The sequence below is a fragment of the Bombus huntii genome, chromosome 5 (genome assembly GCF_024542735.1).
Source record: "Bombus huntii isolate Logan2020A chromosome 5, iyBomHunt1.1, whole genome shotgun sequence".
Taxonomy (NCBI): Eukaryota; Metazoa; Arthropoda; class Insecta; order Hymenoptera; family Apidae; genus Bombus; species Bombus huntii.
The window spans coordinates 15,640,985-15,665,456 of NC_066242.1; the positions used below are offsets into that span (position 1 = coordinate 15,640,985).

The window sequence follows — 24,472 nt, forward strand, 5'->3', positions numbered from 1 at the left end:
AACGAACTATTTTCATTGTTCCATCGTGTACGTCGGGGATCGACGGCGAAACAAAAAAAAAAATGTTGCAAATATTTATTAACGCGCACTATACATTTTTTACAAGTGCTTCAGACGCGAAAATGGGCCGTTTAATTGTGATTTGAAAACACACAAACGGGAAAAGAAAAAATATGGAAAAAATACGGCCGGTCGAAAAATAGGGATGCCTCCTTGGACACAAGAGGGCGAGTATACACGAGCCTGTTTTTCCCCGTGAATCATGTCGAAACACGGAGATCGCGCGGGAAATAAATGTCTCTGATTTTTATTAATGGCTCGTGTTTCAACAGCAAATGATAGCAAATACGAAAAACAACAAATAGAATTTCAACGCGAGCAAGATTATAGCGCGCCGCCTGTTTCCGCTTCGCCGTTTCCTCTCCTCGATTTTTTTCCATGATATTTTTTTTACCCGTTTTCGACGGATATTACTTCCTGCTCGTATTACGTGTTTGCCTACGCATTGTAAACATTAATCAAATTGCCTAGTAATTTCGTGCAACCAATTGGTCTATTAATTGACTTTCCGCCGCGAAACCAAGCGCTTCATCGGCATCCTTACATAAGTATGAAACGTTTTTTCGCATCGTTTTCGGAACCGCCTTAAAGGCGTATCTTGCGATAAACGTTCCGTCTAAATTCAAGGAAAATATCGTCTGACCAACTTTTTTCGTTTTACATATTTTTGCAGGAAAAATAGTATCCGTGGTTCAACTATATTTAAGATCCGACGTTTAAAATCGGTTTATGGAAATACTCGAGAGACGCGTGGAATGGTACGAAAAAATAAATTGAACAATTCCATTAAAAAAATTCGATATAAGAATTTCATCGATTAAAATGTCAAAATTATATCGATCGACCATGGAGATGGTGATAGCTTGCAGAAAGATATTTCTCTTTTCTATTGGTTTCCCATAAAGTAAGAACGTTGCAATTATAACCTCCGTTCTTTCTAATTAATTATACATTTTTAACGTCTAAAAACAAAAGTTTCTTCAATTCCTTCCGTACTACGGCAATTCTAAAATCCCCCAAAAAATTCTTCTTGCCGTATCTCTTCGTCATACAACTCACAAACAAAGATTCGAGTCTCGGAAGGGATCGAATCGTTCGATCGACGGCGGCAACAAGTCTGCCGCGATTTTAACAAGAAGAATAAGATGGCGCTGGATGATCCATTGACTAGGAACGCGTGTCGAGTCAGTGCAAAAAGGGATGCGTGGCGCGAGCGCTAAAACAACATTTTAAGCGGGCAAACATGCATAGAATATGATAACAAAAGGCGTGACCGGAGCGGAACACATGTCCAAACATTAGGCACAATGTCCTACCGGTCGAAATCGTCTGTATCCTCTCCTCTCTCACCCTTCTGGCCGATCAGTTGTTCACCGGCAACGGTAAAATGTTTGCAATACGTTACACGGCCATTCAAACCGGCGAAACGGCCCCGGTGAACTGTTACCTAAATGCCGTACGATGGCCAAGAAATGGCCCCCCGAAGAATGACCGCTTTCCTACAACCGATCGATCTTTTCTTCTCTTGTGCCGCAATGAAAACACCGTGACATCGTTTTTCACCCCTCGCTCATCCTCGATCTTGACCAGTTTTGAGGAACGTTGACGCGAGCTGTTGACCGTCCTTGAAAATCTCTACCCCTTTTGTTTGCTTTTTGGTTACACGCACTTCAGGCGAATTTCGCGAGATTGTTTCTTTAGGGTCGGATATTAACTCCGTTGCATATTTCGGATCGTTTTCGATTCAATTGCGTTTCCCTATTGTTCACGAATTTGCTAACCGCAAGGTGCGGTTTAATGAAATCTCAGTGATTTCTATTTTTGTAATAATTTGGCCTTCTCGATCTTACTGTTTCGATATACAATTCCTTTATCGATATCTTATTTTAAACGTAATTAAGAGATCGTCTGGATAATATGCGATTAGCTGATACGAGATTGGATTTAAAAATTGCTCTCGTATGAAAAAGACAAAATCCATCTTCGTTTTGTGATCTTCGTGTAAACAGTAGTATGATCTTATAACGTATGACAAGATCTACCGGTATTGAAAGTTTCTACTTCGTAAGTGCAGGAAAATTGTCGCGTTGTCGATGCGAGCCGAGAGGAGGCAAGCTGGAATAAAGGTGGCGCGTTTTTCTTTCTCTCGTTACGTTTCGCTTCCTGTTCCTTCGTTACCGCGAGACGCCGGCGGTCTTTCTCGTGCTCTCCGGTGGATGTTATGTGGGTCGTTCCATCCCGTCTCAGCCTGTCTCTTTCTATTCTCTGTCTGTATCTGGTCCCGCGGCCTCTCGCCCGCCATTCTCGTCTCTTCCGTTCCGTTTCGTTCCAGGCTGGCTTGCGAGCCCAACTTGCGTCAATATTTGACTCAAACACGTTAAAACAATACCCAGGCCCCGGAGTAGAGAGTCGTTTCAACGTGCTTCCCAGAATTTTATCTCGCGTCAGAAAACGCCTAACGACTTCCCGCCGCGGAGAATTTCGGGCTTGTGGAGGGAGTTTGCGAACACCCGTCGCCACCCCCGGAAAACGCACGGAACCAGAGAATCGGTCGTTCTCGTCGTCTGCTTCTTCTTCCTCTTCTTCTCGCAGTCTCTGCCGTTTCCTTTTCATCTTTTATTTTTTTCAATCTCCCCTTGGTGTATTCTTCTTTGATTTCATATTTATCCGAACGTTTTATTGCCCACGGCGACCAAACGGCACGCGGCCAACCTGGTTCAGCCTTTCGAGACTTTGTTGTGTATTTCCATTAGGAGGATAGGATCCAGGCTTTTTCGGGGTAAATAGAGGAAGAAGGAAGGATGGAAGGTTGATTGGACCATCGAGCGTACGGTTAATTAACTCGCAGAGTTGACCAGAATTGCTTTAGAAGGGCCGCATAAGCTGAATCGAGGTTCGAATTTTTGCAAATTGTTGTAGCGATTAATTCTGACAATTAATCGGAATTGCCTCGGGCTAAGAATCGAATACATCTAGGAAAATTATATGTAGCGCGGTTAGTTTCGCCAGTTGATCAACATTGTTTCAAGCGAAACTGGATATAATCTGTTGATTGAATTAGTTCTGGCAGTCGATGCTGGCCAACGAGCATACAAGTGAATTCTGAATCGAATTATTCGGTTATTAACTAATAGCAATAAGAGTGACGATTAAGTTGAAAAGTATAAATAAAATTTGTATCGTCTTCTTTCCTCTTTTTACGAGAACTTTCAGTTTCTTATTCGCTCGATTATCGTTAACCTACGTCAGAACGAATTAATGTTTCATTCGCTCGGAAACACGTTTCGCGTGTTCGTTTATCGAGTTCGTATATTTTCATAGAGAAGAAAATTCCTCGAAGAATAGCTTCAATTGCAAATTCAAGTTTATGAGGTAGGATTTTAGTTTGGATTATTGCGACGAGTTATCTGTTAATGGACCGAAGCCAGGAAGTAATAGAAAAAGATTCGTAGAAAAAGCGGTTCCAGGAAAACGAAGCACGAGGTACGAAGATTTAACACTTTGTTCGCGGCAGTCGAATGCATTTCGTATTTCACCTACGGTTCGCTTCTGTTTGCACGCGAGATACGAGGTAATAAATCGAAAACTACCATTGCAGGTCCGCTCAAAGCATTCGCTTCATATTCAAGCTGCTTCCATTATTCACTTTCAAAAGAAGTTGGAGCAGTTTTCCGTTTCGGCGTGCTGCTTGATAAATTAAAGGTTTGATTCTTCGGATCGTCGTGATGCAACTCTTTTTTATCTTTTCAAAGCATATCGTATCGTTTCGATCCTGCAGGTTTCATCTTCCACACATTTTCTCTGGGATTGTACCGATTTCGAGCGATTTCTATCGCTGTTTTCCTTGTTTTTGGCAAAGTTCTTCGAGTTCTTAGAACGATAAATCAGTATCGGAATAATAAATGAAATGAGCGACTATGATATATGGGTGATAACAACTTAAACAATCGGAGAGGAAACTAACTGTAAAATCGTTAGTTATTAGAGGTTTACAAGAGGAAAATTTCCTGAGTTACAAATCCATAATAGTCGTTAGAAACACGTAAGTAGATACAGAAGAATTTTTCTCCAATTTGTGCAGCAAAATTTCTACGTAATATCGCGATATTTAACGAGTCGAAGAAAGGGAAGGGTGGAACAGACGAAAGAGAAGGAAAGAAGGATGGAAAAAGAGGAATAAGAATAGTAGCCATTAAAAGTATCTAGAATCGAAAAAAGGAATCACCTTAAGGCGTGATTATGCGATCTTTTCATTTTTAACTCTAATATACCAATATACTTGTTGGGAATTGTGGATTTTAATCGCCGAAATAAATGTATAGGAGCACTTGCATTACACTTAGAATCGATATCAAAATAGTTTCAGATTTATTTGATATGTGATTTACAAGATATTCGTCGATATACATTTGCACTTGTCTCAGCACTCTCTTTGTCTCACCATCTTCTATACCACACTACCAACGAAACAGTTGCATTCATCTGTTTTACGAGACGCTGTGCACTCACATACTCCCATATACACTCATAACTGACATATGTGTGTCACTACTACGCGGCTAATCCAGTGTAGCACAGAAAATGACACATATCCGAATAATACTATCCTTCTTAAACCACGTTTGCAATTAGGCCATGATTCGTATGACAGAAATACTTCAATATCAAAGAGTTACAAGGCAGATAATGGTTGCAATTTCAACCACGCAACAAAGAAAACTCCAAATCCCCGATCTTGTCTTATTTTACGATCGGGTATTGGTAATTCGTAGCATGAACGAAAGAAATCCCGGGCGCCTAAACCGCTTTGGCTCTCATAAAATCTCATAACCCGGGGGCGAGGTGGGCTTTCCCTATCGGCAGAGAAAAAAATAGGAGAAAGGAAAGGGAGAAAGAGAAGCGGGACGGGATGGAAAGGGCCTCCGGGAAGAAAGGAGCACGGAATCGCTGGTGGCTTGATTCACGATGGGGCGACACCGACGAAAAGGGTCCGGCGCACTTTTGCCTGTGCGATGAATTTTCAATGGGAAAAGCGACGGCCAGGGTGCATCTGTTTGTCTTTCGGATCACGCCTTTAACGCGCAGACTTATAATGCCTCCGCCGCGTGTATGTACACGCGTACACACCGTCGTGTTCCCCTTTTCGTATAGAGAGACTTGTTATTCGTACTTGCGGATCAGTGTACACGACCGCTTCGTTATCAAATGCTCCAGAGGCGATTTTTCGTTGCATTCTTCCTGGTCGCTTGTTTTCTATTGAAAGGGACGTTTCTCAGCGAGGTTCGTTATCGATCAACCACGTAAGGATTAGAAAGTTAGAAATGTGTAAAAGCTGCTTTTTTTTTTTTTTTTTTTGTCAAATTCTAATCGCACGAGTTTTTTTTTTATTGAGAGGAAGAGTGCTTGGGTCTGTCGTCGATCGATTAAGATTTTCAAAAGTTGGAAACTAGCAGATAGATGTAAATTTATCGGCAGGGAATAATGGCGAAGCATCAAATCCAATTGTGCTTTTACGCGATCTTACGGAATTGTTGTTAAAGGCGATTTTTCGTTGCATCGATCTGGTTCTTCGCTTCCTCGAGAACATTCGGAAGGAGAAAAAATCCGAGCGTCGGAACGAAGCTATAAAGAAACCAGAGAAGGATGGGTGGACGATCCAGGCAGGAGAGAGACGAAATAGCAGCGCTACTCTCTCGGCTCTCGTCCTTCAAAAGACTCGGAATATTGTCCTGCAGTGCAAACAGTCCCAGACACATTCTACGTCCCACTTCGCCTCGAGGCAGCGCCAAGACGCTTCAGCTTCGCCTTCGCCACGGTTGGCCGTGTTTGCCCGCAGGCAAATGTGTTTCCTTAGGCTGTCCGAAATGTTTGGACGAAGGCAGCAAGCCGCCTCGGTCGCGGGTTTCGCTATTCCATGGCTATCAGAGTTAAAGCTTTTCGATAAAAAGTACCCACCAGTATCGTAGTTTTCTTACGAAACATAGTGCCTATCGAATTTCTGTTAAACTCGTCTCTGAAATCAGAGCGGATGAATTGATGTGACTGGAATCATCGAGAGAATTTGATTCGTTGTAGAGAACAACGTTGGGTTATTTGAGACACTATGATATTTGGATCAAAGTGTACAAGCAGTTTACCTTGTAATTCATCGACGATTCTTTTATTCTTCTGTATTTAAAAATATATAACGATGAAACCTTCAATTCGGAGAAATAGCTTAGATGATTATCCGAGGGTAGTAAGGAAAGAATATGGCGTATCTACAGTGAAATGAAATTTATTAATCAGGTACAATGGACGTGGTTAAGTAGATAATCGATTGGGAAAGTGAAGATTGATATTTGGTATTCAGTAATGGAGTTGGTTAATGGAGAGGACGGAGTGTCTGACCAGTGAAGGATGATTCTACTTTCGCTTAATCACGACAGTATCTATGTCCGTATATGTACATGGAGAATTATTTGTACGACGCAAATTGATTTTGCATATGAGTATACTTCCTATTACTTGTATTCCTTTGTTACTTCCCTTATTAATTCATATATTTATATGCGTGTTAACGTGTTTTCACTACAAGCGAACGCAATTTCTACTAATCGTGATTCCACGGAGCTCGTTGCTGTACCTACGATTTTATCTGAGAAACAAATTTGCAAAACATCAATTGGCAAATCAGAAACATTCCACGCCTTCACCAACACCCAAGTCCAAAAAACCCAGAAACGCGTAAATACGCGATCACAACCAGAACCAGTCGATCTGCAGCCTGTCTACACCCGAAATCGGTAATCTCAAGTTAACTACCGTTAGAATTCGCCGATCAGTAAACTGTCCTGCAGCAAACGGCCTCGAGACCACACGTCCGACCACCTACACACACGTCTATATGTATGTATGCGGTTCGAGGTTAGTCCGTTCATCGAAGACGCCCTGTAGCCGTACGGAAACAGCGACTTATATCGAGGTATCCTCCGATTGGGTCATCCTCTCTGTATTCCGATCAAAGCCCTCAGGGCGGCGGAGTAGACGCTGCAGGTCGCATCGGGGATGCACCTACACAGACGCACCCTTGCCTACACGCTAGCCTATATGCATGTACATACCTGCGGGGAATAGATTAAGCTTGTGTCGGCGCATTGTCGTAGGGACACATGTAGGCTCTAAGTAGGTTGTGTGTGTCGAGTTTGCAAACATGTCTGTAGCGTTGTCAGGCGGGCAGGAAATTACGTCCGCCTTTAGCCGGTCTCTATATTACGCCACCCCCTGGTATCTCCTCCCGGTCACACAGACGCGCGTAAACGGACACACGTAGGCAAGATACAGGTACGTATATGTGTACGTGTACATACATCAGGCATCCTTATATTCCAACGTGTACAACAGTAGAGTTTAGAGGGTGAGTGCGCGTACGCGCACGCGCGCGCGCGCGCACATACCACGTATACATGGCATGGATGGATTCTCTGAGGATGAGGCGGCTTCGTACGTAGTAGCTACCTGGGCCAGAGATACGTGTGTACACAAGCGTTGTGTACCAACGCGGTATGGTACATACCTAGGGCTAACAATAATGCGACTAGTTGCAAATGGGATGGATACCCATACCTGCCGACGTGACAACGTGTAAGACGGCGTACCGCGACGCGACGCTTCCTTTCCAGGATTGTCTTTGCCCGGATTAGGGTTAATGGATGCTTCTGCGATCGATCATTTGGTCGTTTGAAATAATTTCGAGATTCAGTGCCGAGAGAAGATCGTCGCGGTCGTTTGTTTCATGACTGATCCTAAGCGTAATCGTAGAAGATAATCTGATAGTTTGAAATCGTCTTGAGATATAATATCGAAATACGAATGGAAGATTCTTAGATGGCTTGATTACAGTCAGTTGTTTCATGGTGATCTTTGCAAGAGGAAGGGGGAATAGTTCGATGAGATGTTGAGATAGATCGAACTATCAACGTACTTAAATCATTTCCATCGTTCTTTTTTCAAATTACACTGTACGCTGTATCGATCACTTGGTCGTTTGAAATAATTTCGAGATTCAGTGCCGAGAGAAGAGTGGAAGATCGTCGCGGTCGTTTGTTTCATGACTGATCCTAAGCGTAATCGTAGAAGATAATCTGATAGTTTGAAATCGTTTTGAGATATAATATCGAAATACGAATGGAAGATTCTTAGATGGCTCGATTACACTCAGTTGTATAGTTGTTTCATGATGAATTTTGCAAGAGGAAGGGGAAATAGTTCGATGAGGTGTTGAGATAGATCGAACTATCAACGTACTTAAATCATTTCCATTGCTCGTTTTTTAAATTACACTATACGCTCCAAACAATTAGAACGGTGGTAGATGGCGTATCGCAGTCGGATTTCGCGGCACAATATCGTCGGTATCGCCGGGTTTTTCACTAGCAGTAATAACAGCAGGAATAAAAGAGCAGCCGGTAGAACGCATAAACGCATAAAACAGTGCGCGAGCGAAAGGTAAAGTTTGAAAGGCAAATTTATACACGCTTTTTGCTTTTGATCTTATCAATGATTACGTAGCGTCGATTTCGAAAAATGTTCAACCGCCCAGGTCCGTTCGCTTTTTGATCAAACGCATTTCTATCTCTCTTCCGCTCTCGTTTCGTATTTTACTTTCGTCACGCCGTTTATTCACCCCGCAGCGATTTCGCTGGATAGCTGAAATTTTCATGCGAACTAAGGCTTGGACAACACCGTGGCCAACGTCATTTTAAAGTACATCCGAAGACAAAGGCGTTTCTTCGTTTCTTGGGAGAAAAGCTTTTGTATTTTGTTTGTAACTTTCTAGACGAGTATAAAAGTATGGTTAAACAGTGATAAAAAAGGGAGTAGTTTATTTGTGGATAAGCACTCTATTTTATTCGCCTACGTCAATATTTAACACTTTGATACTGGGTATTCGAACACACCGTACAGCAAATATTATACACACGCGTGTACTTATAACCTGCTACGATTAAAACGTGAAATTGTAAGAGCCAGCACAGCAGAATGGTGTGGACGTTTCTATGTATAAGAGAACGTCAAGAATAATTGACACTGGAAATTATAGAAAATATTCAAAGTACAAAATGAAAAATGGTCAGTATCTTACAGCACATATAGAGACTTTTTCACCATTTTACGTGTATTTAAAAAAGGTAGTTCCTCTCTTTTTTAATTTGGTTTTATCGTAACGATAATCGCAAGAGTTAGATTATTTACATATTACCAAAAAGTAATTATCTGTTTCATTTAAGATAGTCGAAACTTTCATCTTCACTTTGATAGAAGCGCCGTAATATCCGATTGCTTCAACTGTAAATAAAGCGGTCCCATAAACAAAAGGGTATAAACGTCGAGGCGGTAGCGTTAATCTACGGCGCAACTAAAATATTTATCGGTGAATAAATTTGTTCGTCGTCGCCGGGAGCAAACATCGAAGTTACTTATGGTGTAATGAATCACGGTTAATACCTGCTGCGCGTTCTCCTTGGCGAGTCGGCAAACTTTACGAAGCAGTTAGCACAGTACAGGCGTACAGTGTGCGCTACACTCGCCTGGGATCGTGTTCGATTATCCAGATCCAGATCCAACGATCGTAGAGTTTAATTTTGAAGAAGTCTTTGGTATTTGACAAAAGTTATTTCCTTCTAAATAATTCTTAAATAGGCCAAGACGAAAATTAATAAATTTGACTCGATTTTCTATTCTATTGGAATTTCGATTAAAAATCTCTTTGTTTTTAACTGTATAAGTAGAAAACGGAGACTTGTAAATTTCAATGTCGTCCTGTAGTGACCATGTACAAAAAGCACAAACGATACCGTGTTAATTATTTTCTGTCGTCGGACTATTATTTTTTTGAATCAGTTTCTGTTTATCAACTATACTTAGTGTCCTATTTTAACTATAAACGTAGCTATAAAATACATGCCAGATGCCAAGGTTTTAAATGTTGCAAGGTCTAAGAGAGCGAAGATTTTCAAGCGGTTCGAGGAGCACAGATCGTTCCTTGTCGAAAGTAGAACCGTTCATTGGCCGTAGCACGAGGCTCTTGTCCAAATACTGAGTCACTGTGACAACAATGGATCACCACTACGATTCTCATCGTCGTGAACGGGGTCGAAGGCTCAGCTGATTGCTCCGTATCACTCAGGGGATGAGGGTTTGTTTATTAATACCTCGAAGATGCAACGCTTCCCCTATTTCCACATACGATTCGCGTGAATCCGACGACCTAATTTTACGCCCCCTAATCGTTCCCACGATTTTGTCGAAATTCCTGAAATCACCCTTCCCGACGATATTGCATCTAACGAAGATCTTTGTCTCGTTTCAACGTGGACAAAACATTATTTTCATAGAATAATATTCAACTTAGAAACCTCATAAGGCGCACGAGCGTAGGTTGATCGAGTCAGAACGAGTCGTAAAAAAAAAAAAAAACGAAAGTTCAAAGTGAAAGCAAATTGTTTGAGATATAAAAAACGAGTGCGAGCAAATAGTACAGAATGGGTTTATCGAGATTCTCGAGAGAATAAAAGAAGACTACCTAAAATATGAATTATTTGAAATAAATTAAAATTCTTTCAGCAAATTACCGCTTAAATCAAACCCTTTTTAATTAGCAGCAGATTAAAAACAACGTCAAGCATCTTTGTACTCGTTCATAAAGATGTAACATCTCTTTTCGGTAATAAAATCCATGGTAGGTGCGATTAAACATGCCATAGAGAAACAAGTCCTTACAAGCAAATCCACCATCGTCCCGCTAACCTTGAAGAAACATTTCCACCCTTCGAACACGAAAAGTTCCACCATCTGTTGTCTCAGCGAAGGCACTCGATGTCGCGCGAAGTATCAAAAATTAAGACGCATTCTTAGAGGCGAAAGGGAAAACAAGGTGGAGTGTTTGCATGGAACGGTTGGAAAGGGATGCGCAAGGGAGGGCCGCTTTGCATGGCATTAGCACCTATATTATTGTAAGCCGACGCGCATAATTCTCCAGGCTGCAAGATGGCCGACAATTTCGCGCACACCCCTCTTTCCGGGGATCTCGAATTAATTTAATATCGTTACACCCTTTTACCATCCCCCTTCCCTACACCTTTTCGTCCGGCTCTCTTTTGTCGGATATTTACACGATACGGCAATGATAAAACTGCGCCTGGACATGTCATGCAACCTGTTAATCGGCCGACGCTGCAAATCGAATATAAATATGTTTATAGGCGCGTATTTGTATTTTTGCGCGAGTCGACAGGTTGCAATTACACCGATTAATAAACAGAGAGTAAAAAATAATATCGGAGCCAAGTCACTGGCGCGTGATTGTTTCACGATGCGTTTGTGATTTTTGGAATTTTTCCCTGGTGAAACGTGCGCGTGTTCGCGAATATTATACAGCATAAGTTGTGGTAATTTTGCCAGCGAGATTGTGCAAGGAAATTAGTGGCTTTTGGAACTCGGCTTTTTTCAGAAGTAAATCAACGATAAACAAAGGTTGATATTTTTTACTACGTAGGCTTATGCGCAACTACCGACACAGATTTTCCATTACCAAACAAATATTCGATCTGTTACAGTCGCGATAATTTTAGTGCTTCTCAAGACTCAACTTTTGCTAGCTGCTGAACTAGATGCATCCTAATTAGGTGTTAAAAATTCGAAACATGATTTTATTTCAAGCTGTACTTGCTTGTCCAAGGTAGACCCGAAGAAGCGAAACGCAATGCTCACGAAAAACGTTGTCGCGAGAGTACAACTCGTAACACGATTGTCTTCCGAGAAATCAAAATCGCAATATTAACGTGTTATTATATACCAAGAAACAATTCCTCCAGGAACAAAATTGTACATCTTTGACCGGTTGAAAAGAATTGTACGTAAAGCGGTTAAAACCTTCATCCCCCTTCCATGACAAAAAAAAAAAAAAAAAAAAAAGAAAAACAGCAAATTTCACGAGATACTCGAGCGAAAAGACGAGAGAAGCATTGGACAGAATCACCGAATAATATCGAGCACACGGGGCTCAAAGCGAGTGGCATCGAATCGATCGTGGCGTTTGAAAGGGAGCCGGATCGAACGGGCAATCGGCGAACCGGCCCATCGATGTCGCGGTCGAGCATTACGTTTTTCCTGGCCGGATGTAAATGCAGGCAATATCGCGATGTTGGCGCCAATGGTCGACGCTCGAGTGACTGGTGCTGATTGATGTTGCCGTGTTTGGTCAGAGGGTTGTTTCTCCGCTCCGCAGCAGCCCCCAGCGGACCCAATAAGCACCTCACGCATACACGCGTGCCTGCTCTCCGGTCCACCTACGCCTAACTTAGCCGAAGGAAGCGGAGCCATTGTTTACACGAGTCGCAGTGGCCGTCTGTCGCGATACTACGAGCTCAGCCATCCCCGAACGCCCGCTCCTCCGACTCCCATGGGGAGGAACTAGCTTTAAACCATCCCTTTTCAAAGCCTCTCCTACAGAGAACAACGACGTCGATTTATCGAACTTCAATTGTGACCAGCTTTAAATCAATCCTCATTTTTACATCTCTGTGCCTGTTGTTGTTCGCATTGCTTTCGCCTTTGCGTGGATAATTCCAAGGGTTGTTCAGGCTAAATCGGTGCTTATGGGTTTATGAGAAATTTAAATATGTAGAGATGTAATGCTTAAAGGATAAAGAAAATTCTTAGGTGGGATTCATTTCTTTAGTTGAGCTCTTATACATTCGCATAAACGTTCCCAACGTAGTGACGATCGTAGGATTCTGGCGTTAGAAGGTTGTTGGGTAATCGATGGATTTTGTGAGTTTTGGAGATGTTAACCATCGACTCGTGTAATGCGGGTCTCATTCGTGTTTTGATTTTCCCATTAGAGCGTTATGTTTCTCGTTGCATTTGATACAGCGCGAGAGAAATGAACTATAATTTCAGAGACATGACATTAGAGATAAAGATACACTCCGTACCGAAGATTTTGCAGAACAGTCGTTGATACTTCTAATTACGTTAAACAACGGGGGTGCGGAAACTTCTCACGATATTTTTTCGATCGACGTGAAAGAAAGGGGTTTGCACTGGGGGTTGGTCAAGCGGAAGCACGGTAGCGATAAAGTAAACAGGCCTACCAATGTCACCAGCAAACGCGGCTTTCAATAAAAATTTTCCTCCGCGAAATTCTGCGTGCGTCCTCGTCTTTGCCGATTCAGACGCCTCTAAAACGAAAGTGTACCGTTGAAACACTTGCCAACAATTTTCAACGCGACGAGATGTTCCATCTCTCCGCAGAAACCTCCGAAATTTTTGCTCTTGCAGCGCCTGTAATTAAACAGAGATCGTCCCGTGTCGGCGTTTCGTCGAGTCTAATCCGACAATCATCGCGATGAAATAAAACGCGCAGCGTGCCAAAACGCGGAGAGATAAAATCGAGTTAAAATCGCGTTCGCCAGCCAGGAAGTTGGGACGTTGAAAATGAAACTCGCTGCCTCCCTCCTGAAAATGCATTAATTATACGAATGCGGACGTGAATCGCGACGCTGGAATATTTCAATCTACTTAAAAAGCCATCCGTTTGAAAGTAATTATCGCGATGAAATTAAAATGTCAACCGTGGTGCAACGGTATACACGAATATGTGTGTTTGAGCGCGCGCGCCCGCGCGCCAGCCAGTTCGTATCGTATGTTTGTGTTGTGTGATCGGCGGCGTGCTGTTTACCTGCAAATCTAACTAATCTAAATGGTAATGTGACAGAATTACGATAGCACCCGCTCCTCCCTCCTCTCACTCTGACTCGCGGCCGAGCTTTTTCTCTTTCTCCGCCTCCGTCCCCTGTTCCGTCCCTCTTGCGCCCGCATTTCGCCGCAGCACGACGACAACGTCATCGTTGTCCCATTACCAGCGCGCTTTTAATGAATTTTCAACCAACAACACCGGCGAAAGCTCGCCATTTTAAAACGTTTATCGCGCAACGCGATCATTCGCGCTTTCGGCTGTTATCGAAATTTCTGAGCGGCTTTTCGAAGGTGCTGGGACATAGACACACTCTCGCACAATTGGGAAATTCAGTATCGTTCAGGAAATTTTATAAGTTAGAGATTTTAAGTCGCCTCTGTCAATATTTTGATGATGGAATAGTTCTCGCTAAGAATGAAATGGCTGATAGATAACGAAGACTATACGCAAAGACTCGATCAGCTATATTTGTTGATTTTTATATCACTTGATAGCTAAAACAGGGCATTTTAATGTGTTATCTGATCGAAAATAGCGTGTTTTTAATTATATTCATAGAAATATAAAATTGTATATCCACAGTTTATACAGATAATATAATATAGATAACAGGCAACTAGTTTCTTTGAATAAGCAATCGATCCTTGATCAAATAGAGTTCAAATGAAAAGACACCGTATTGGCTATCAACAATATCAAATACCAAAAATATACAATTTTCGCTGCCATAAAAATCAACTAAATCGGCTTATTACCCACGATTAATCGATATTTCATAACGGCAATCAAAGGAAGCAAGTTAAGTTCCTTAAACAAGAACCTGTAGAAAGAAGCTCCTTGCTATTGGTTACAGTTTAACGAGCGCGTATCACGAGACACGTGTTTCGAGACACGGCGTATTTTTCTTTGACAAGCATCGTAGAGCCCTTAAACGACGTTCTCGCGGCGTTTCGAGGGCATTCTATTTCTATTCCGGAGAGTAAATGAAGTCACTTTACAGGTACGACGGAAGCGGCGAACAAACGAGGTCGCAACGAGAAACGCCTCGTCTCACCCTCCTTTCGCCTCTCCTAGTCTTTTCGACGGTGATGTTCCGGGGTAGGTTGGGCCTCGGTGCTTCGAAGAATGCGACGCGCATCAGGAACCGCAGCCAATTTCAATATTTGAGGAAACTCGGCTGACAGGAGTTCCGCAAAATTTGCAGGTAAAAGGCGAAAATGTCCGTGGTGATTTAACGAGCCCTTTAAGGCACTCTCAAAAAGGACTCTGTTGACAGCCAAACAAACTATTCGGAATAACAGGTTAAACTCTCCCGCGCACGATAACGTCTACACATGAATATTGAGAGGCGAGAGACACGTGGAGATGTTACCCTCTGCGGCTTCTTTTTTTTTTTTCTCCTCCTTTCCTACTCCTCTTTGCATTCCAGTCGTCCCTTTTTCCTTTTCGTCACGGACTAATGCTCGCTTCTACCCGGATAAAAGAGATAAAAAGCGGGGAATTTTGGTGGAGAAATTTCTGCGTCGATGCGAATCCTTCTGGGGACGTTTTTTTTTATTGCAGGTACGCTACTGGTCACAAATTTCGAATTACCTCTTTTTCATTCAAATAATAAGATCGTTAAAAGAAAGGAGTAATTTATGTTCCTTTACACGATGTTCAAATACGATACAGTAACCTTTTAACGAGTTTCTGCGCAATACTTAACAAAGTCCACGGTATTGATACTATATTTCAAAGACTTTATTACACACCAGTTTTATTAAAGCCAATGTTTATAACTATCAAGTGATTTGTTAACAGAAGTGTACTTAGTAAACACATGCAATTAACGAAGTAACGTTTCGATGCCATAAAGGTTAGCGCATATATTATCCGCTGACTTACAGATACGGATATTCTCTACAGTATCTCTTCTTTCAACTAGCCCAATTTTCTGCAAATCTTAGGACTCTGAATAAGAAAAATGTGAGAGACGTGCTAAAACACGTTACTCTTATTACCGATCTCCGCAAAGACGTCCGAGCAGAGCGTCCGTAGGTTCTTTGAATGGGCTTGAACGCCAGCATATGGGGGTGGAGCTGCGGGTTCAGCGATCGACCGCGTGAAATCGACCACCTCGTGCACCGCCATCCCACGGGCAGCATCCACCATCCAGCATCCAGCATCCAACGTCCACGTTCCGCTCCCACCCTCGTCGCTTCCGCCATCCACCCTCGTGCTCGTTGTATTATCGTACGACCGCACGGGCTAGCCCCTACATCGTCAACATGTCCGGGACAAGCAGCGGTGTGTGCGCGGGCGCGCGCTCTCCGCTCGTTTTCACACATATCCATCTGCATGTATGTATATAATATAGATATATAGATATATATGTATATATGTGCATGTGTATACATACGTACATCTGCATACATATACACATGTACGTATGTGGGTGATAGTCGCGTGGTACATTGAGACAGTCATGGTCGACGATGTACAGTTGGTGGTGCGTCTGTGTATGACGTGATTAAACCGGGCTCCACCACTCACTCCCTCCCTCTGGTATCGCTTTCCACCCCCGACAACTGCCGGCGGCCAACATGGCCGCCGCTAATTAGCGCCTAATTATTATTTATTGCATCGGACGCGACCCGGTATATGCCGACACCAGCGACAGTCGCGACACACCGCGTAATATAACTGCCACTACGTCCGTCTCTAATCGTCTCTCTCTCTCTCTCTCTCTCTCTCACCCCCTGTTTTTCACTCTGTGCTCGTCGTTGCCTCGGGCGAGAAGCCAATTGTGCTACGTTACGATCCGCATACGCCCGAAATCAATCTGGCTTGTCGCAGTGGCTTCCACGATAGTTTTTTCGGCGTTGCTTGAACTGATGCTTTTTGATGAACACGGTAGAACCGTGGGGTTTGGTCGAGAAGGGTGCAGGATGTTGCATCGAATGCGAATGAATTTATCGTTAGGAGCCGTGGTAAATGCAATGGATGAGGCGAGGAGCTAAAGAAAAGTTTGGTGTATGTTCGCAGAGATTTGATTAGGTTTGAACGTCGATATTTGCAGCGATGATCACGTGTAGATCTTTGGACAACCAGCGATCCTTGTCTTTCTGGCAGTTTTGCGCCTTCGAGATAATATTTCGGCTTCTGATATTCTTTGCGTTTCGTTGTCTGATTATAACGGATATTTAATTCGATAATTTGATTTCAACGTTATGTCATGTTCATAGTTACAGAAACGTAGTACAGGTATGATTAGAAATAATCTAAACCTCTTCGATCACTCTCCTGTATAAAAGCTTAGAAAGATCAACCCTTAAATTACACTCGTTGATCAAACTCACAAAACGCATACTCACGTACGTACCTATTATCAAAATCGACGCGAATCGATGCACGGAAACTGGCTGAAAGGTTGGTTATCTGGACGAGGACGATAACGAGGGAGATGGCAGAGTTTTTCTGCCGCGGAATAATCCAGAAGAGGCCGCGATAGTCAGCGAGAAGAAGGGGTGACGAAGGGAGTCGTAGTCGAGTTGCGGCCGGATCGGTCGAGTTAAGTCGGGTCAGGTCGAGTCGAGCAGAGGTACCAACAGGGCGGTCGCAAATATTGGTATTTGGCAAAGACTATCCTTGATCCGTGTCTCTCTTTCTCTTTCTCCGCGCCTCCTTGTCACCGCACCCCCTTATCCTCGTGCATTCTCTCACTTGTCGTCACCCTCTTTCCATCGATGTCTCTTCTATCGTTCCTCCGTTTCCGGATCCGGGCTCACCCCGTTGTCCGGCCATCTTCTCAAGTTCGAAAGGGGTGCGAATGCCAGTTTTTCTTTCGAATCGTGATCAATGATCGGGAAAGTGGTCGTTAGAGCACTCTGTTCGGACTGTTTGAGCAAGTTTGATGGACTTGTAGAATAACAGGCGTAGTTCTTAAGGGATATTTAAGGGATATATAAAGGATATTTCGGGTGTTGCAGCTTTTCCAAAGGAATTAGGACCTTCTTGATACTATTTTTTTGGTAATATTTTCGATACTGCCGATAGCTTGGATTTACGGATGAATTATATTATAACTCTGGCTGGAATTTGTACAGATTACGATGAACTTTGGACGTAGTAGATTACAGTTTATCAAAGTTTCAAACTCTGGGAAACTTTGATATAACGGAATTGGTGGAAGCAGGTTTTAGCAACAAGTAATTCAATTGTTTATTGAACTTTGCAGCGAAATAAATAATCGACGATATATTTCTCAATTAAAACGATAAAACAATTTACTTCGTTTAATTCCAAAATTACGAATCCACTTACTAACTAATTTACTAACATTGCTATTATACTCAAACTTTTGATATTATTGAATTTACCGATATTTATTTAATGATTAAATGTTCCAATTCTGACTATCGCTTGCGATCCAATGATACGAAATTACGATTAAAATTTTTCACATTTTTGAAACGAAGCCCAACTTCCGAATACATATCGGTAAGCACACGCGTCCCTAACACAGAGTTTACGCTTGTGGTTTGCGTGCGAGTCCGTCTACAAGAAACAGGTTGCATTGCTCAAGCGTGCATTGTACTTTGAGAGAGCCGGAGAATAATAAACGGGGAGTGGCTGGTAGTTTGTATCTATTCGCGCGATCGACGCCAGACAAAGCGATATTTTTTCCAGACGATCGAGCAACAATCGGCTTCCGCTACCCGTTTGGATTTTCACGCGAAAACGATCGGACATGGCTTCGCTTGCTCTAATATTTACTTCATGGAACTGTAAAAATGGCGACCCGAATGTTACATGTTAAAAATCTGTCGCACGCGAGCGGCGATCTGCTAAATGCCAACGCGATGCTTCGATTCACGGCCTGCAGCTATCCTCGTGTAAATAATCCTCATATTTTTTTTGCTTCCCCCCACCTTTTTTTTTATTTTTCACGGCAGATATGATGAAATTTAAAGGTATGTTTGGTGTGTAGTGGGAATTTGTAAGCTGGAAAAGGATAAAGGCGAATTGGAAGGAACTGCGCGCTAGCGTGATTCGTTTCTGAACAGGATTTTTGAATTTACAAAATTCTGCAATCTGTAAAAGAGTGCGACGAATGAGGCTGGATAATAAGAAATATTTTTCTGGTAGGTGTAAAAGTATGAAATTTGTAGTCGGTTATTGCAATAATTTATCGCGAAGATGAATATGCCATAAGATTTGTAGCCCGACGTTTTTATCGAGTCTTGGTTTAGATAGTGGATTTTGGTTATCACGTACGATTATTAAACGATATTTAAGAAGAATTCCCACAAGCACACCTCGTCCTCAATTGCTTAAACGCAACCATGGCCCTTCACGAGCGCTGATGTTTGCTCAGCCAGGAACGCTATCGCATTCTCATGACGGAAAATCCACCAGATAGTCTTCTTCTTAGTCTCGCTGATGCGCGTGAATACCGCTGCGCCCTTCTTCGACTTAAAGCTCCGTTCACAAGCAAATTATCATTTAACAAATTCACGATCCCTATAACGTTTCTAAAAAATATATTACGGATAAACGTTACGAAAATACAGCATATCCTTAAAATATAAAATACAGAAAATTCTTTAACAAAAGATCGAGAAGATCGAGGAAACCTCTGAAATACATTGATATCGACGAATCATTGGAAATATTGAAACTAAAATTTTCCATAATATAAACCATTTCCAAAATAGTTAAACTAAATCCATTGAATTATTCTTTGAAGCTTCTAAGTATTTTACGCAGAGTTCACTGAGAAAAAAGTTGCAAAGTATAGTTCCTTGTTAGCAGAAGTATGTACGCGTAATATGTAGAATTTAATCGCTCGAATCATCTCCAGAATGCCGTAAAAGAACTTTTTTATTGCACTGAGTTTCTCAAGTCATTCCTGAAAAATACCAAACGTATTGCGTAGAGCATACAGAATAGAAGATTGCAGTGAACAAACACCGGAAACAATTCGTGAACCTCGACAGGAAGTTCTTCGCAGACGTTTCGTCCGATCTTCTGTGAACGTAGCTTAACGGCCGATGGATGGGAGGGAGTTCGGTGTGGCAGAACAGCGATACAGCCAGGGTACACAGAGAAAGCAGCACGGTGCAAAGCAAACGCGCGACTACTAAGGCTAATCTCAAAAATGATAACGCGGAGATAACGTCGGCCCAGATGTCAGACGTTGCTCGCCACAAGAAACGCGTTGTTACCGTGTTCGCGTTATCCGTTTCACGTTCCTAACCATGAAATTTCAACATCTACGGCAACTTGCGGAAAGGCTACGCTCGTTCGAGTACCTGCTCCCATGAAATATCGCTTATCGTTTTCGTGGTTTCCGAGTTACTGACGATTTTCTAAGATTTTCGAAATTTTTGGTAAGTCGACATAAAATCCGGGTTGTCCACTTCGTTTCAAGATACTGACCTATATAAACGTTGTTAGATATCCCGAGACGGAATCGAAGCCACATTGATCGATTCTATAAATGAGAAAATAAAGAAGGAGGTGACGAGTGTTAAAGAATTTTTTAAATTTTCTTGGATTTTACGATTGCTTATGTATCGCAAACTAATGAAAGTAAAAATAATTTGAGAAGTTATACGATGGCAGTTACGTGTCTGGATGATGAAATCGAGAAATTTATAAAGACTGGAGTCGATCAATTTGGTTCTGCGTTTCAAAGAACAGAAGTTTTTAGAAATATGAAGATGAAAGGTAGACTCGATGAAAATACAATCGACTTGGTCTTAATACATCGAATACTGGCAGCTTCCTGCCACGATATCAAATTCTCCTCGTGTGTCACGTTTAACGCTAGAACTACCGATTGTTAACACGAAGCTATTTCTACCAAAATCAGTCGAAATGACTGATCTTTAAAAGATACCTAAAATATTTTCATATTTATTGATTTATTACTTTCTTACAGAAGCAATTCCATGTTATGTAGTACATTTTTGGTATTATTAATCCATCTAGGACCATGACCCCTAAACGAGGATTGACACATTTATAAAATTGTAGAACCGGTATTTCTAGTGTTAAACGTGATCCAAACGATGCCATGAAAATTGTTCAAATAATTCCCAACGTGTCCAAATTTACGAAATCTGTCCTCGAACGTGATCAATCCGTCTCGTATTTTCGAGTCACATTAAACATTATCGGCTAATAGCTATGATATAACTAACTATTCTATGTTTACATTGGACTAACGAGGCACGAATAAAACTGGAAACGAACGGAGGAAAGCAAGAGATGGTAATATATCACGCTTGACGCCAATAGGACGGCCCTTCTACGTAACAATAAACTTCCTAATTAGCTCGACACGAAACGACGCAAGGCCTGGGCGTCTTTGTGTTGGCCAACCCTCGACGAACACTTAGCCTCGCACGAGCCCTCGTCACACGTATGGAATCGTTCTATCGGGCCGATTATATCGACGTTTACGATCGGCCACCTCTTTGTACCAACCCTCCACTTTTGTTTTCGCGAAACCGTTTTGCTCGCTGATACACAGGAGGGGCGAGATTCTTCTGTTATCGTCGAAATCGAATGGTATCGAGTGCGTACTGAATTTGGGTCGTGTGATCGTGCGAGTTCACGTTATTAACGTGTCAGGCTATGGTCGAAGCGAACGCGTTTTCTGACAAACTAGTGTCCATTTCGACAAGTACGTGAAAAGAATCAAATTTACGTATATACAGTGACTACAAAAGTTATTGGCGCGTAAATCTTATTTTCTTTATCACGATGCGTTTTTCCATCGGTTCTACCTATCGTTCTCGCAGTATCAGAAATTTAAGACGCAAGTTTCTCAAGTTGCTTTCATATTGGAGCGAAATGACAAATTACGCAATCGAATCTGATTTAAAAGTAGAAAGTCGTACAATTATCAATACGTACGTTTTCTAATTAATTCCTGAATATGTTATTACATATATTAATATAAATATAACATAAATTAGGATTACTTGCGTATCGTGATTAGAGTCGTTAAAAGGACACGAAGGGCGAGTGGCAGAATGTCCTTTATCGGTAAAAACGGTACTTCCGTGAGAAACCGGAAGTGGATCCTCCGCATTTCGCGCGGTGACACGTGTCAAGAAACACAGCGAGTGTCCCGGTCTATTGAAAAATCGAGTCGGAACGTGAAACACCTGTGACACGCGTCCTTTTCCGTTCGGGACGCATATTAAACAGACCTTATTGTCGCAAGGTGTGTCGAAAACGATGGAACAAAGATTCCAAAACTGGGGGTTTGCCGTAGAGAACGAGCAGAGTCTTCTAAATGGTGCTTGATTGTCGAACAATAAAAGTTAGAGGGAGTTGGAATGGAAAAAGTGACGCTTTTCTTCTTTTTCTGCCATTTCAAATATATTTCCCTCGCTCCTTTACAGACAATGAAACCAGATGTTATTCGAATAAGTTTTCAAAAAATATTCAAATAATAGTTACAAAATGTAAAGCATAAAATTAGTTAGTGAAACGAGTACGAATCTATTTCTTCCTTTGGTTTTCGTAACTAGCTTTCAAGAACTCCGGCGAAACTATTTTCAGTATAATGTTACCTCGAAGAATTCGTCCCTTTTTTTGCGCCAATATCCCTGATTACCTGTAAAACCTGCGATTATCGTACAGTTAAGTCATAAATGGCCGACAGATTGCACGTAATTGAACATATGGTGGTCATCCGCAGTTTTACAAGCACACCTTGTCGCCCTTTGGGTATCGACCCTCAACAGGGATTCATATATTAGTCCATGCGCAATCTTTGAACAATAGACCACGTAACCGACTACACGTTCACTTACTATTCCTTTATTGTCGTGTTTCAACAATCTGCTTTCATTTGTACGATAAATACCACAAATCAGCCTTGGAATACTAATTGAAAAATTAAATTACGCAGCTAGTAGGTAGATTAAGCTTATGGAAGAAATTTACTAAAATATATCCGCTGTAATAAAATATACCCTTGTCGCACTATGCAAAACAAAGCTACAAAAAATGAATAATACCGAAAGCTCTTAATGCTCCTAATTTTATGATCAGGGACTGGATATATCCTTTTCATGTAGCTTTCGTTCTAATATCCTTGGCATAAATCTATATTTAATAGCTCTGACGTTGGAAATTGCAACACCTTGCAACCCAGTACCTGGGAATAGCAACTCCAAATCCATCCTAATCGTTGCTTCGGTAACAGGTGCTGCCAACCTCGAAGACGTCTCAAACGATTCGTTCGGCCGATCCTACGCGATTTTCATGGTATATCCGGCTTGGTTTTGCGCAATATTTTTACCAGACCACCCTTCTAATGGAAACTCGTTGGAAAATCTCCGGTCAGTCTTCGAGACCGAGCCTTTGAGGGATCGAAGGTACGTAGTGGCTGTATCTAATCGATGAACGGTCAGCGGAACCCTGAAACGTTCCGGAGATACGAGGCTCTACCTATTTTCGATCATTTCACTAGAAAGATTACGAGTTCACGAGTCGGTCGCTGCGTTTGAACCAGTTTCGCCTAACAGGATCTGAATTCTGACCACGGATGGTGGATTTCATGGGAACGGATTTTGATCGACCTTAGATTCTGAGATTTTTTTCTTTGGAGGGGTTTTTTTGCTGCAAGTTTGTAGGTGGAGATTTCTCGTATTGAAAAGTGATCGATGAGTGAGGAAACGTGGCTGTCGATGGTGCTATTACGAGAATAGAAAGTTCGTGCAATTTACGATGTAGAGAAACGATTAGAATTCAGACCAATAAAAATCTGCAATTGTTTCAACTGGGACAACGATAGTTTGCTATGATTATAATTGAAAGTATTAGAAGTTTTCGCTAATTGTATTTCCCAGTGATAGAAATCGGGAATATTTTTTAGTAATAGCAATAATAATTTACAGCAGATATCATTCTATAGCAGAGTAGTCAGAATGTAATTATGTTAATTAATATTCCGATTTGTAATCGTCATATTAACACACTTGGCAACAACTGTGATTCGAGTGAATAGAAAACGATAAAAAGGTCATAGGAATTTTATTGCGTGTAAAAAGTACAATTTTCTGTAATAAAATAGTTTCAAATACAATAAAATTCAGAAGTTGATACTAATCATTAGATGTAAAAGAAAAATCGGAGTAAAAAGTTATTAAAATATGCTTGAAGAACGTTTCTATGAAACACAACTACGCGAAAAAGGTTGATAGCTAATTAAATCTTCTTCACTTTGGACAGTGGCTCGTCAGCCAAGTTTCTTTTGTTCGGTGTCCACGATTTTGGCAAATTTGGCGATGGTATCGGTCGTTTTTGATTGCGGCTTTTACTTCTCGTGTTGTTCGGTCGTTGTCTCGACTTCGTCCTCCTCTTAACACTTCGAACCTTATTTTTCCCTCGACTCCTGTTCCTACGAGATGAAGTCTCGCGTCTGGCGGTACTAAGTTTTGCATTGTCCAGATCGAATCTGTGCTCGTTGAAAGAAAACGACGCGAGATGAATCTCCTGATAGTAAAATTTCCATGTTTGAGAACCAACAAAATATTTAACAATCTCTGAGCGATTTTAGAATCGATATAAAACCTTATATCTGATACGAACAATGAACGAAACGGATAATTCTTAAGATTTCAGTTCTTCGTAACAATTATCCAGAATAAAGTTTCCTATGTT

General features: G+C 41.7%; 1 long non-coding RNA gene across 1 annotated transcript in view; it reads left to right on the forward strand.

The window, feature by feature from the left end:
• Nucleotides 1-24,472, forward strand: part of LOC126866133 (uncharacterized) — a 191,626-nt gene that overhangs the window by 31,412 nt on the left and 135,742 nt on the right. The window contains exon 2 of the long non-coding RNA XR_007689776.1: nucleotides 14,802-15,005. This is a non-coding gene — a long non-coding RNA (uncharacterized LOC126866133). The remainder of the gene's footprint in view (nucleotides 1-14,801; nucleotides 15,006-24,472) is intronic.